Source organism: Melospiza georgiana, chromosome 25 (assembly GCF_028018845.1).
Source record: "Melospiza georgiana isolate bMelGeo1 chromosome 25, bMelGeo1.pri, whole genome shotgun sequence".
In the NCBI taxonomy this organism is placed as follows: domain Eukaryota; kingdom Metazoa; phylum Chordata; class Aves; order Passeriformes; family Passerellidae; genus Melospiza; species Melospiza georgiana.
In genome coordinates this window covers 6103847-6115879 of record NC_080454.1, presented here as the reverse complement: position 1 = coordinate 6115879, position 12033 = coordinate 6103847, and the positions used below count along the sequence as shown (strand labels likewise).

The window sequence follows — 12033 nt, the reverse complement described above, 5'->3', positions numbered from 1 at the left end:
CTCTCCCTTCTAGAAATGAAGCTGGGTTCACAATGTTAGTTACCTGAATGGTTACGTCATCTGATTCAGCCAAGATGGCCTGGTATTTTAGGAATCTGGAAGGCGACAACCAATGGTTGCCTTTCTGTTCCAGCACAGCCGATACAGTGTGAGATACTAACACAGTCATCTTTTGGCCCAGCGTGAGCTTTCTGGCCTCTTCTATGTTAATTATCACTGCGGCCACTGCCCTCAGACAGCCTGGCCATCCTTTACTTACTTCATCCAATCGCTTGGAGAAGTAGGCCACAGCTCTCTTGTGTGGTCCCAACTGCTGTGCTAGGACTCCTAGGGCCATCCCTTGTCGTTCATGGGAGAACAGCCAGAATGACTTTGATACATCTGGAAGACCTAAGGCCGGTGCTCTCATTAGCTCCAGCTTCAACTTCTTGAAGGCCCCTTCTGCCTCGGGAGTCCAAACTACAACATCCTTAGTTTCCTTCAACAAATCGTACAGTGGTTTAGCGAGTATCCCGTACTGGTAGATCCATAGCCGACACCAACCTGTCATCCCCAGAAAGGCGCGCAGATCTCTCACTGTCTCTGGTTTAGGCATCTGACAGATGGCCTCTTTTCTAGCTGCTCCCAGGGATCGCTGTCCTCTGGAGACTTTGTATCCCAGGTACATCACTTCTTTTTGCACCAGCTGTGCTTTCTGTTGAGAGACTCGATATCCACTTAAACCCAGGAAATTTAACAAGGAAATAGTCCATTCAATGCATTCTTCCTCTGTCACTGTTGCTATTAGGAGGTCGTCTACGTATTGCAGAAGGGTGCCGTCTCCCAGCGGCCTTTCCCACTGTTCTAATTCTTTGGCTAACTGATTCCCAAAAATCGTAGGAGAATTGCTCCATCCTTGGGGCAATACTGTCCAGGTAAGTTGGGTCTTTTTTCCTCTATCTATAGATTCCCATTCAAAGGCAAAAATCTTTTGATTCTCGGGAGCTAAGGGAAGGCAGAAGAATGCGTCTTTCAAGTCTAATACGGTGAACCAGGCCAAATTATCCTTCAGTCTAGTTAAAAGCGTGTATGGATTAGCAACTAACAGATGTAATGTCTTGGTTATTTCATTTACTGCTCTCAGATCCTGAACTAGTCTATAAGCTCCATTAGGTTTCTTTACTGGCAGGATTGGTGTATTAAAATCCGATTCACATTCTATCAATAACCCTAATTCTAAAAACCTTTTGATTATGGGTTCAATTCCCTTTCTATCTTCTAACCTCAGTGGGTATTGTTTCCTAACTACCGGCCTCGCTCCAGGTATAAGTTCAATAATGATAGGTGTTGCTTGTTTTGATTTCCCAGGTATATCGGTAGCCCATACTAATGGATATGTTTCACTCAGGATACGCTCAATATTGTGACTTTTAGGCTTCGGTTCTATACAGCTGATTGTTAGGCTTAGGGCTGTAATCAGTTGCTCTTCACTTACTTGAAATTCCAATTTGTCTTTGTTGAATTTTATTATGGCTCCCAAGTTCTCCAGTAAGTCTCTTCCTAGTAGAGGCTTTGGTGAATTTGGCAAATACAGAAACTGGTGAATTCCCATTTGTTTCCCAATTTTGTATTTGATAGGTTTCAAAAAGTAAGCTTTTTCTGGTTGGCCTGTTGCTCCCACAACTTGTACGAATTCATCACTCTTAGGTACCAATTCTTGATTTAAAACCGAAAAAGTTGCTCCCGTATCAATCAAAAAGTCCAATTCCTTTTTACCTTCCCCTAGCTCCATTTTAACCAGTGGGTCTGCTAGGGCACGGCCCACCGGTCCCCCTCATTCACTGTCCTGATGTGCGATAGTAGTAGTGTCCATTGATCTTTCTCTTGATTGAGGGCACTCACATCTCCAGTGTCCCGTTTGGAAGCAATAGACACACTGGTTTGGCCCTATTCTAGCTGGGTGGGGTTGGAACCTCCCTCCCCCTCTCACTGGGTAGCCTCTACCCCTACCCCTGGTATTAGGTCCCAAATGGTTTGTATTTTGAGCTGCTACTGCTACAGCCACTATTCGAGCTAGCCTCTTATCTTCCTTTTTCTTTTCCTCTATTTCTCTATTATTATATACCTTCCATGCCTCATTCAGCAACGCCTCCAGGTTTTTATTTGCTGGATGTTCAAGCTTTTGTAATTTCTTCCTGATATCTGGGTTACTTTGTCCCATCATTAATCCTAACAGGTGTTGTTTCCCTTCTTCCGTTGCTGGGTCCAGGGGTGTGTATTGTCTCATGGCTGCCCTAAGTCTATCCAAAAACTCTGATGGGGTCTCATCCTTTCCCTTCCTGATGTCATATAGCATCGCCCAATTGATAGCCTTAGGGATCGCATTACGCAAGCCCATCGCTATCAGTTTTCTATACTGCACCAGTCGCCGATAGTGTTCTTCGTTGCCCAGGTCCCATTCTGGTTTACTGCTGGGGAAATTATCTTCTAGTCTCCCTGATAATACTTGAGCATGTCGTTTTCCTGTTTCCAATACGAGTTCCCTTTCTGTATCTGTCAATTCTGACAGCATCACCTCTATATCTTCCCAATCAATATCTAAATTCTTTGCCATTAATTCAAACCTCTTCGCTACTCCCTCTGGATTCCTCCTGAAGTTCCTTGCCTCATCCCTCCAATTGTTCAGGTCACTCGTGGAGAACAGCACCTTTACCCTAGTCCTTTCTCCTAGCATTGGCATAAGTTGTCGGAGAGGAGCTATCGTATGGTTCCCTTCCTCTTTTTGCTTTGTTTCCCTCCATGCCACAGATCTGGTATAATACGAGTGACTGGTCCCCTCCCCGGGATCTTCTTCCTGTGCCTCAATGTCTTCCCTATTCTTTCTCTTCTCTTTTCTCTTTCCCTTTCCCTGTTCTTCATCTTCACCTTCTATTTCTGTTAACTCTTTTCCTACTACTCCCCTAGCATGGTTTACACAGTCCAACCGCCTCTCGCTCTGCATCTGTTGCCTTTCTTCCCGCATCTGCCGGCACCTATCCTGTTCCGGGCTACTGTCCTCATCTTCTGTTCCTCTTCCATCCCTCTTATCCTCTATCTGAATTACTATATTCAGCTTCTGTGAGTTGTTCTCTGCCTCCCTTTCACATGTCTCATTGTCATTCTTCTCACTATACTTCAACTTAGAGACGTCGCCTCCTAGTGAGTTACTTTTATCCCCAGTCCTCGGTGTGCTGGTTTCTATTCTACAGGTACCTGATTTCCTAAAACTTCCATTCCTGGGTGTGCTACTATCCCCATATGGACTTAGTTCGGGCAGGCTGCGTGTCTCCCCTCGACTCTCTGCTCCATGTGGACTGCCTTCTTCCCTCTCAGCTTCTAGTCTGGGTGGGTTGTCAGCATCCCTGTAGCTCCCCGACCCCTGTAGACTATCTGGTCCCTGTGGGCTGCTTTCCCTCTTGTCAATCCCCGATTTTAATGGACTATCCTCCTCCCAAGTGTTGTCTAGTTTCTGAGGGCTGTGCCCAAACTTAGATTTCCACCATCGTTCCAGCTCCTTTAATGGGCTAGAGTCCCCTTGTTCCTCCTTTGGCCTGGGAAGAGGCCCTTCCCGTCCTGGGGCGAATGGATGGTATTCCCACAGGCTTATTTCGCTCTCCTTTCCACTATCCCTTCTTGTTAACTTAAGACATTGTTGCCCAATGCTACATGCATCACAGCAACGTTCTTTAGGCTTTGAACCTTTCTTATCTTTTTCCAGGGCTAGTACTAGGGGGTCCTGAGGTGCTACGTTTACCCCGCACTCTTTTTGCCTCTCTGGTTTATTTCTTAGGGTAAAGAACATGTCAGCATACATCACTTCGTCCCATTTATTAAGTCGGCGGAGGAAAAGCATCAGTTGTAAAATAGTGTTATAATTAGTTGTTCCCTCCGGCGGCCATTTCTCATTGTCATCTAACTTATACAACGGCCACCACTGTGTACAATATTTAAGGAGTGTCTTTTTACTTATGTTTCCCCCCAGGATCCCTCCCAAGTCCTTCCAGTGCTTTAGGATACATCCTAAGGGGGTTTTCATATTTACGTCCTTACTCTGTTGGCCTCCCATTGCTATTCCCTGTGTCTGTCTAACCAGATCAGTCTCTTTCTCGCATGTACTGCATACCAATTTATTTTAACACTTCATACACACAATTTCCAATCGCTTTGTCCTTTTCCGACCTGGCTTCTCGCGAAGAACAGGAAATGCAGAGTGGGACTCCCTCTCGCTTCGCAGCGATGCTGCGTCTCATTCACTCTCACCCATACCCACACACCTTTATGAAATAGTTCCTACCTTAAAATCTATATCAGAACAGACTGTTTTACCAGGTTTGGTCACGAGAGGTCGCCTACAGACCGTGAGATACCGGTTTGCCAGACTCATGCAATCGCAACTGTAGACAGTATAACAATTGCAGGGGGTGACAAATTTCTTCCCGGACGTCTATCAACTTATTCTCTTCCAAAAGATTACAGAGAGAGCGACAAGATGTTTCCTGTAAGATTTTGCAACAGACACATAGAACAGACACAAGAAGATCACCGGCTGACAGACCTCTCAGAGAGCAATCTTAGTTCTTGATCCTTAATTCACAGTACTATAACATTAAACACAATGTTAAAAACAGTTTCTCACACAATAAAAACAAACCAAAGATACCAAGATAAACAAATACTCCTTCCAGCAGGACTTTATGCCAGGACTCTAACCCAGCAGCAGGACTTTAACCTGCGTTTCTATTACTGGGACTCTAACCCAGCTGGGATTCTTTACCGGGGCGTCCCCCAGCTTTCCCTTTGGGCGTCTGACCCCCGTTTCCCAACAAAGTGCTTTATCCCAAAACCAATAAACAATTAAAATACCTCTTAATTGGAGTAGGAGATGTAGGGAACCCTTCGTCCACCGAAAAGCTGTGGTCCGGGGGGGAGTCTCTTCTGACAAAAATTTGTCAGGGGCGCCCAGAGGATCCCGACCCCGGACTCGGCTCGGGAGGACCCCTCAGGGCCTGGATCTCCTGTCTGGTCCCATCTGGGTCGCCAGAAAATGATGCCGAATTTTGCCCCAAAAGGCGAGAATAACTGCTTAAGAGACTCAGTCTAAGTCAGATAAGCAGGAGGTATTTTATTGCGATGCATCGGAGAAATCACAAAATGGATTTCTGAGCTATGCACAGCAAAAGCAGGTTTTTATACAATTTTAAACAAGGATTACATCATTTATTACATGCATATTCATAGGCAGGCGGAGTCTTCCGGGAATTCCTGGTCTTCCTTAGTTAAATTTTAAGCTTTTCCTAATTTGGACTTCTGCCTGTTATCCTTGGCATGTTTTTCCATGGCTTGGCTGAAGTTACTGTTGTACTTGGCTTGATTCTAACGGCTTGGCAGGTCACTTTAACTTATTGGCTTGATTCTAACGGCTTGGCAGGTCACTTTAACTTATTGGCTTCCACTTCTGTTTCTTCAAATATTCTAATTCCAAAGTTTCTTCTGTGAGTGCATTTTGGATTACCTTATCTAAATATCTGATCAAAGTCCTTCCTGATAGTGTATTTTAGGTTATTTATTAACTTCTGCAATTCCCTTGATATACTTTTGAGTGTCTTTTAATTCTTTTATTTCTCAGAAGCTATTGTTCATTATAATAAATGGCTTCAGAGCAGCAGCCCCAAAGCAGCCGCGCTGCGCTGGGAGCGCAGTCCGGAGCAGGGCGGTCTCGGCAGCGCCGATTGGCTCCTGCCAATTGGCTCCTGCCAATTGGCTCCTACAATCTTCCATCAGGAACCTGGCCTGATGAGTTTTGTGTGCAAGGAACAATGGTGGCGTTGGTGTTCGGGTGCCTGTGGTGCTGAGTGCCCGGCCATCTGCTGGGGTTCTGAAATCCAGGTCACTCCTGCCCCGTCCCTCACTTCCCCCACTGCCCACCGGTGACTCCCTGCAGCAGCTCGTGGGATCCTGAACGTGGCTCTGGGAGACACACAGACATTGCTGAGGAGCAAAGATGGGAGGGCTGGACAGCTGGAGAGCTGACCCTGAGGGTTGGGGTGCACAGGACACGGAGTAGCAGGGAGGGTTAGGGTACAGGTGCCACCCTCATAGTGGGACAGCCGCAGAGCCCTCCCAGCAGGTGCAGGCAGTTACCCCAATTGGAAGGCAGAGATGAGGTTTGGAGGCCACAGAGTTACAGGTAGGAGTTGAACAGATGTTTAGGGGTTTTATTAGGGTTTTTTTTCAGGATTTTTAAGGGATATTTTAGTGGGCTTTTTGCAGGAGTTTTTTAGGAATTCTCTGGGAATGTTTAGGAACCTTTAGGGCTTTTTCAGGACTTCTTTTAAAAGAACTTTTTAGGGCATTTTAAGGGCAGTCTTACTACTAATTGGAATTGTTAGGGGTGTTTTGGGATATTTTGGGGGTTTGTTTTAGGACTACTTAAAAGGTTTTAGGGCTTTTTGAGGAGTATTGAGGGTATATGGAGAACTTTTTTATAACTAGGGTATTTCTAGGGTTTTTGGGGGAATTTTTTCAGGCTTTTTTAGGGTCTTATAGGGCATTTTCAAGATTTTAGGGGTATTCTCAGAGCTCTTTAAAAAATCTCTAAGTAGTCCCAAAAGGTTCTTTTGGGATTTTCTAGGGGTGTTTTCAGGGCTTTTTAAAAGCAGGATGTATTACTGTGGCCTGATAAGGTCTTCAGGTGAGAGAAAGACAAGAATCTTGTTTGATGATCAGAAGGCTGAATTTATTGATATAAGATATATAATACATTATAACTATACTAAAAAGAATAGGGAGAGAAGTTGCAGAGGCTGCTAAGCTAAGAATAGAATAGAAAGAATGAATAACAAAGTTCTGTGTCCAGGGAATCTGTCCTCAAGCTTGGTCCCATGATTGGCCCTTAATTGTAAACACGGAACATGAACCAATCACGGGGGCACCTGCTACATTTCACAGCAGCCGATAACAATTGTTTACATTCTTCTTCTGGGGCCTCAGCTTCCCAGAAGATGAACAAATCCCAAAGAAAGGATTTCTATGAAAAAATGTCTGCGACACAGGATGTTTTTAGTGTATTCTGATGCTATTTCTATGTTTTTGAGGGGTGTTTAGGACACTTTGAAAACTATGCCTTTTTTAGGGAATTGAGAGGGGTTTTTTAGGGTCCTTTCAGGGCTGAGGGGCACCTTGAGGGATACTGTGGGGGCTGGAGGGTGGCAGAGGCTGGGAGCTGAGGGAGGAGCAGGGAGAGGGGAGAGTGGGTGACACACAGAGATGCTGAGGGTGGCAGGGGCAGCTGGAGGGTGACACTGAGAAGCTGGGGGCTGAGGGGCAAAGGAGAGGGATTAAGGGTGACACACAGGAGCTGAGGGGCAGCTGAGAGGGGCCTTGAGGGGCATAGGGGGGGCTCGAGGGTGACAGACAGAGCCTGAGGGGTTGAGGGAGGGCTTGAGCGGTCAAGAGAGAAGAATTGAGGGCTACACAGTGCACTGGAGATCAGGGCTACAGAGAACAGCTTAGGAGGCAAGTTAGGGTACACGTGCACCAGCCCTCAGCCCAGCCCTAAGCTCAGCCTAAGCAGCCCCCCTAACAACAGCACAGCCTTTTCCTCAACAGCAGCACAACACAGCAACCCTGACAGCAAGACCAGAGTGGAACCCTCCCGGTGGGACAGGACAGCAACCCTCACACCAGGACAAGGACAGAACTCTCAGAGGACAAGATCCACAGCAGAAAGGTATGCAAGGCATCTGAGGGTTACAGGGATAGGTGGGGTGTCACAGACATCTTTTCATAAAAATCCTTTCTTTAGGATTTTTCTCCCTTCTGAGAAGCTGTGGCCTCAACAACAAAGTGTAAACAGTGGTTATCTGCTGCTGTGGAATGCAACAGGTGCATCCGTGATTGGTCTCCTGTGGATGTTTGGATTTACTGACCATTCCTGGCAGAGCTGCTCTCACTTTCTGCCGGGGCACAGACCTTTGTTATTCATTCTTTTCTATTCTTAGCTTAGCTAGTCTTCTGAGAACTTTTCCTTCTATTCTTTGTAGTATAGTAATAACGTAATATATATCAAAAAATAATAAATCAAGCCTTCTGAACATAAGGTCAACATTCTCATCTCTCTTTACACCCTGAAGACCCATGTGACCACTGTGACAATTGGTGAACCCTGAGTGAGTGAGGAGGACAAAACCATCAATTGGTGACCCCTCGTCTGAAGAGCAAATTACTTGGAGAGACCCCCAGAGGAACAATTGCTGCACTGGGTAAACCCTGAATGTGTGGCATTGATGGTTGCTTCACAAGTGACCACAGAAGTGGATTCTAGCCAGGAGATGAAGAACTGAAGATCCTGATTTGGAGTTCACAGCAAGGCTGACCACAAAGAGAACCTTCTGAAAAGCCTCCAGGAAGATGTTTGGAAAGCACAGTAGCGCAATGGAGCTGGCCAGAGCATGCTGGACTCTTTCAAAAGGTACTGTTGGCTTTTCCCTTCCTGAAAATGCGGCCCTTTGTAGTTTGTGGCTGCTGATGTGGAGGGCTTCCCCCATAGAGGAGGAGGTTCGGTTCTCCCCTTCAGAGGAGAAGCTTATTGCCCTCAGTCAAAAATTAGATGAAGAGGATGGACTTTGCCTGTTGGAGACAGATTTCTGTGAGTTTTTTCGATGGGCAAAGCTTTTTGGGTTCTTTATGAATGTGCTCTGTGCCCTTGATGCTTTCTTATGGGAGTGCATGGACTCCATTTTCCAATTCGTTTTGGACCGCGGGTTTGGATACCCCCAGATTTATCCAGCATTTAGGATGTTCTTTCCAGTTTTGAACCAGAGAGCAGCTGTTTTTCCCTGGATTGCCAACTGCAATGGGCTTGTCCCATTTCCTCTGACTCCAGCGGGAGAAGATCCTGTGGAGGGGGATGATCTGTTCCTTCCCAGCCCCCCTGCATCCCGGCAGTGGGGGGAAGTTTCGCCAGGAGCCAAAGATTTTTCTACTGCGTCTTCGGAGCATGGTCAGAGGCAGCCATCCCTTCCCCCTCCTTCTCTCTCTCCGGGGGGATGGGGGCTGCACCGGCCCTTACAGCCCTGCAGGCCTCACCCTGGCCGGCCTACTGGGCCCTGCTCCGCTCAGAGATGGGGGCAGCACCGGTCTCCGAGGTCCCGCCTGCCAGGCCTGCAGGGCCTCCTCCTGGACCCACCCCACGGCCGCCTCCCCGGGTGGTCCTGCCCGTGGCTTCACCGGCTTCCCCGCCTGCGCCTGAGAGCTCAGAAACACCGCTCCCTGCGGCTGCGTCGCTGTTGGTAGGAGACGCCCTCGGCGACAACAGCGACTCGGCACCGCCCCCCGGCTGTCCTGCTGCGTCCACCAGCCCCCTCTCCGGCCCCGCCGCCTCAAACCGAGCCGGTGCCTGTTCAGGATGATGCTGAAGATGGCGCTGAACCCACGGGACCCTCAGAGCAGCCCGCAGCTGCTTCTGCACCCAGCGTGGCTTCTCCCCCGAGTTTTTCGGGCTGTCCCGGGGCTGCCCCTGCGGGGGAAGCTGGGACAGGGGAAGAGGGCGCCGGCCTCCCTTTCCGTGGAGGAGGCATGGCCCGACAGCTGGCTGTGGGTGCAGCCCGTCTGCCTGCGTTCAAAATCAGCATTCTTGGCAGGTTGGGAGGTGTTTGGTCAGTTGCTTTCCCTTGGGGGGTGCGAATCTCTCTGCTGCCCCTCTCGCACCCCAGTGGCGAGGGGCAGGTGGGTGCCGAGAATTCTGCCTTTGGTCCCCAGCCCAGAGGGGGTGGTGCCGTGAGGCAGATGGGAGACACACCTGTTGCATTTGCATTGCAGAGGGCACAGTGGGAAGCGATCATGGCTTGTTTGCTGTGGAGAAAAAACATTCCTAGACACGAGATGAGGGTTCTTGTGGCTTCTTCTATTTCCCTGCTGCTGGCATGCCTTGGTGATTTTGGGGAAAAGAAGCGTTTGGTCACCATTCCATTGGCAGTGTGGGGCCAGGCTGTGGGAAGGCAGAGCCCGCCTGCCATGTTGGGCCTGGGCTGTTGGGCTCGGGTCCCTGGGCCAGGGCCACCTCCCGGCCTCCTGATGGGTTTGGTGGTTTTGCTTCTCCCTATCGGTCCTGGCCTGCCTTTCTGTGGGCCAGATCTGGGGTTCCTGATCCCTCCACATGGGCCAGGGCCCCCCAGGGACTTTCTTTGGCTGCTCTGCTGCAGCTCTTTTTAAACACCAAAAAAAAAAAAAAAAAAAAAAAAAAAAAAAAAAAAAAAAACCAAAATAAAAAAGCGTTGAAATAGCTTAGCTGGCAGCAGCTCTGAAGCATTGAAGGGCCAAAAATTAGCTTCAGCCCAAAGTTATTCAATAAAGGGCTGTGGCAGGACATTCCAGAAGTTGTCTCAAATTGTTTGAAATTGTTTGATGACTGTCAATGGCTTTTGATAACTATTGATGGACTTTTCTGCAGCAAGCCTGTTTCAGGACCAAAAGGGACTTTCAGAGATGGCAAAGAGGAACATCTTCAGTCCATGGACTTTTTCCTGAAACTCAGCTGTTTGGGCTTGAACTTTCTTTGCATTGGTTTTGCATTTTCTTATATTGTAAAATTGTTTTGGTGATTTGATAGAATTGTATGCTCTACAGGTGAAGAAATTCCCTGTTATTCCACACAAGCACTTGAGTGAAGTTTTGATTGGCAACAGATAACCACAATAATTTTCTCTGCTGTGCAGAGAAAATTACAAACACTTTTTCTTTTTAATTAAACTAAGTTTAAAAACTGACATGTCACAGACATCTTTTCATTAAAATCCTTTCGTTAGGATTTTTCCTGCTGAAGCTCAGAAGTTTCAGCAACAAATGTAAACAATTGTTATCTGCTGCTGTGGAATGCAACAGGTGGATCCATGATTGGTCTCTGGTGGGTGTTTGGATTTACTGACTACTCACAGCAGAGCTGTTCTCACTTTCTGCCGGGACACAGCTCCTTTGTTATTCATTCCTTTTCTGTTCTTGGCTTAGCTAGCCTTCTGAGAACTCTCTTTCTATTCTTTTTAGTATAGTCATAATGTCATATTTATCATAAAATAATAAATCAAGCCTTCTGAACATGAGGTCAACATTCTCGCCTCTCTCTTCATCCTGCAACCCTTGTGACCACTGTCACACACCATTTCTCCCATACAAGCACTGAGCAAAGAAGCTGGGTTCCCAATGTTAGTTACCTCAATTTCTATATCATCCTGTTCCCCCATTATGGATTGGTATTTCAGGAATCTCTGTGGGGAGAACCAATGTCCCTCCTTTACTTCCAGCACTGCAGACACTGTGTGGGACACCAGCACAGTCATCTTCGGGCCCAGGGTGAACTTGTGTGCTTTCTGGATGTTCACTGCCACTGCCATAACAGTTCTGGGGCGTCCTGGCCACCCCTTAGCTGCTGCATCCAGCTTCTTAGAGAGGTAGGGTGTCGCAATACTACACAAAATGAACGACACTCACACCCTCAGATGTCCAAGGCAAAAAAGGCACATTTTTTTCTGGACCTCGATATTTATAAAATTCCAAAAGCATCCATGGATTGGAAGATGAAATTGCCACCTCTCCAACCACACTGGTCAAACCAACAGTCCATCAATTTTCTCCTCCTCCAGAAAGGACTGCAAAACAATCATTATTTACATGGAAAGTGTGTAAGAAACTCCATTACAAAAATGTAAACATCAGAAGGCTTAGAAGAACCTTGAAAGAACAGGGTGACATCTCATCCTTTTTCCTTTAAAAAAGAAAAAAAAAAGAAAGAAAAACGAACAATGTTAAAAGGAAAAATGAACAACATTCAGTGTACACTCATGGAGGAATCATCGGAGAGATCACTCACACCCACTCACACCATCTTTATCTGAGTCATCACTCAACGATTCATCCACTTGATGACTTTCAGTTTGGTCATGGTTTCCATTTTTCCCATGTGCTGGATTCTGTCTCTGCAGTCGCAGGTCAGGACGAACACACTTCAAAGGTACCCAGCGC

The 12033-nt window shown here is 47.1% G+C and overlaps 1 pseudogene; it reads right to left on the bottom strand.

Annotated features, from left to right (window-relative positions):
* LOC131093377 (uncharacterized) overlaps positions 1–12033 on the bottom strand; it is a 1138058-nt pseudogene that overhangs the window by 452956 nt on the left and 673069 nt on the right.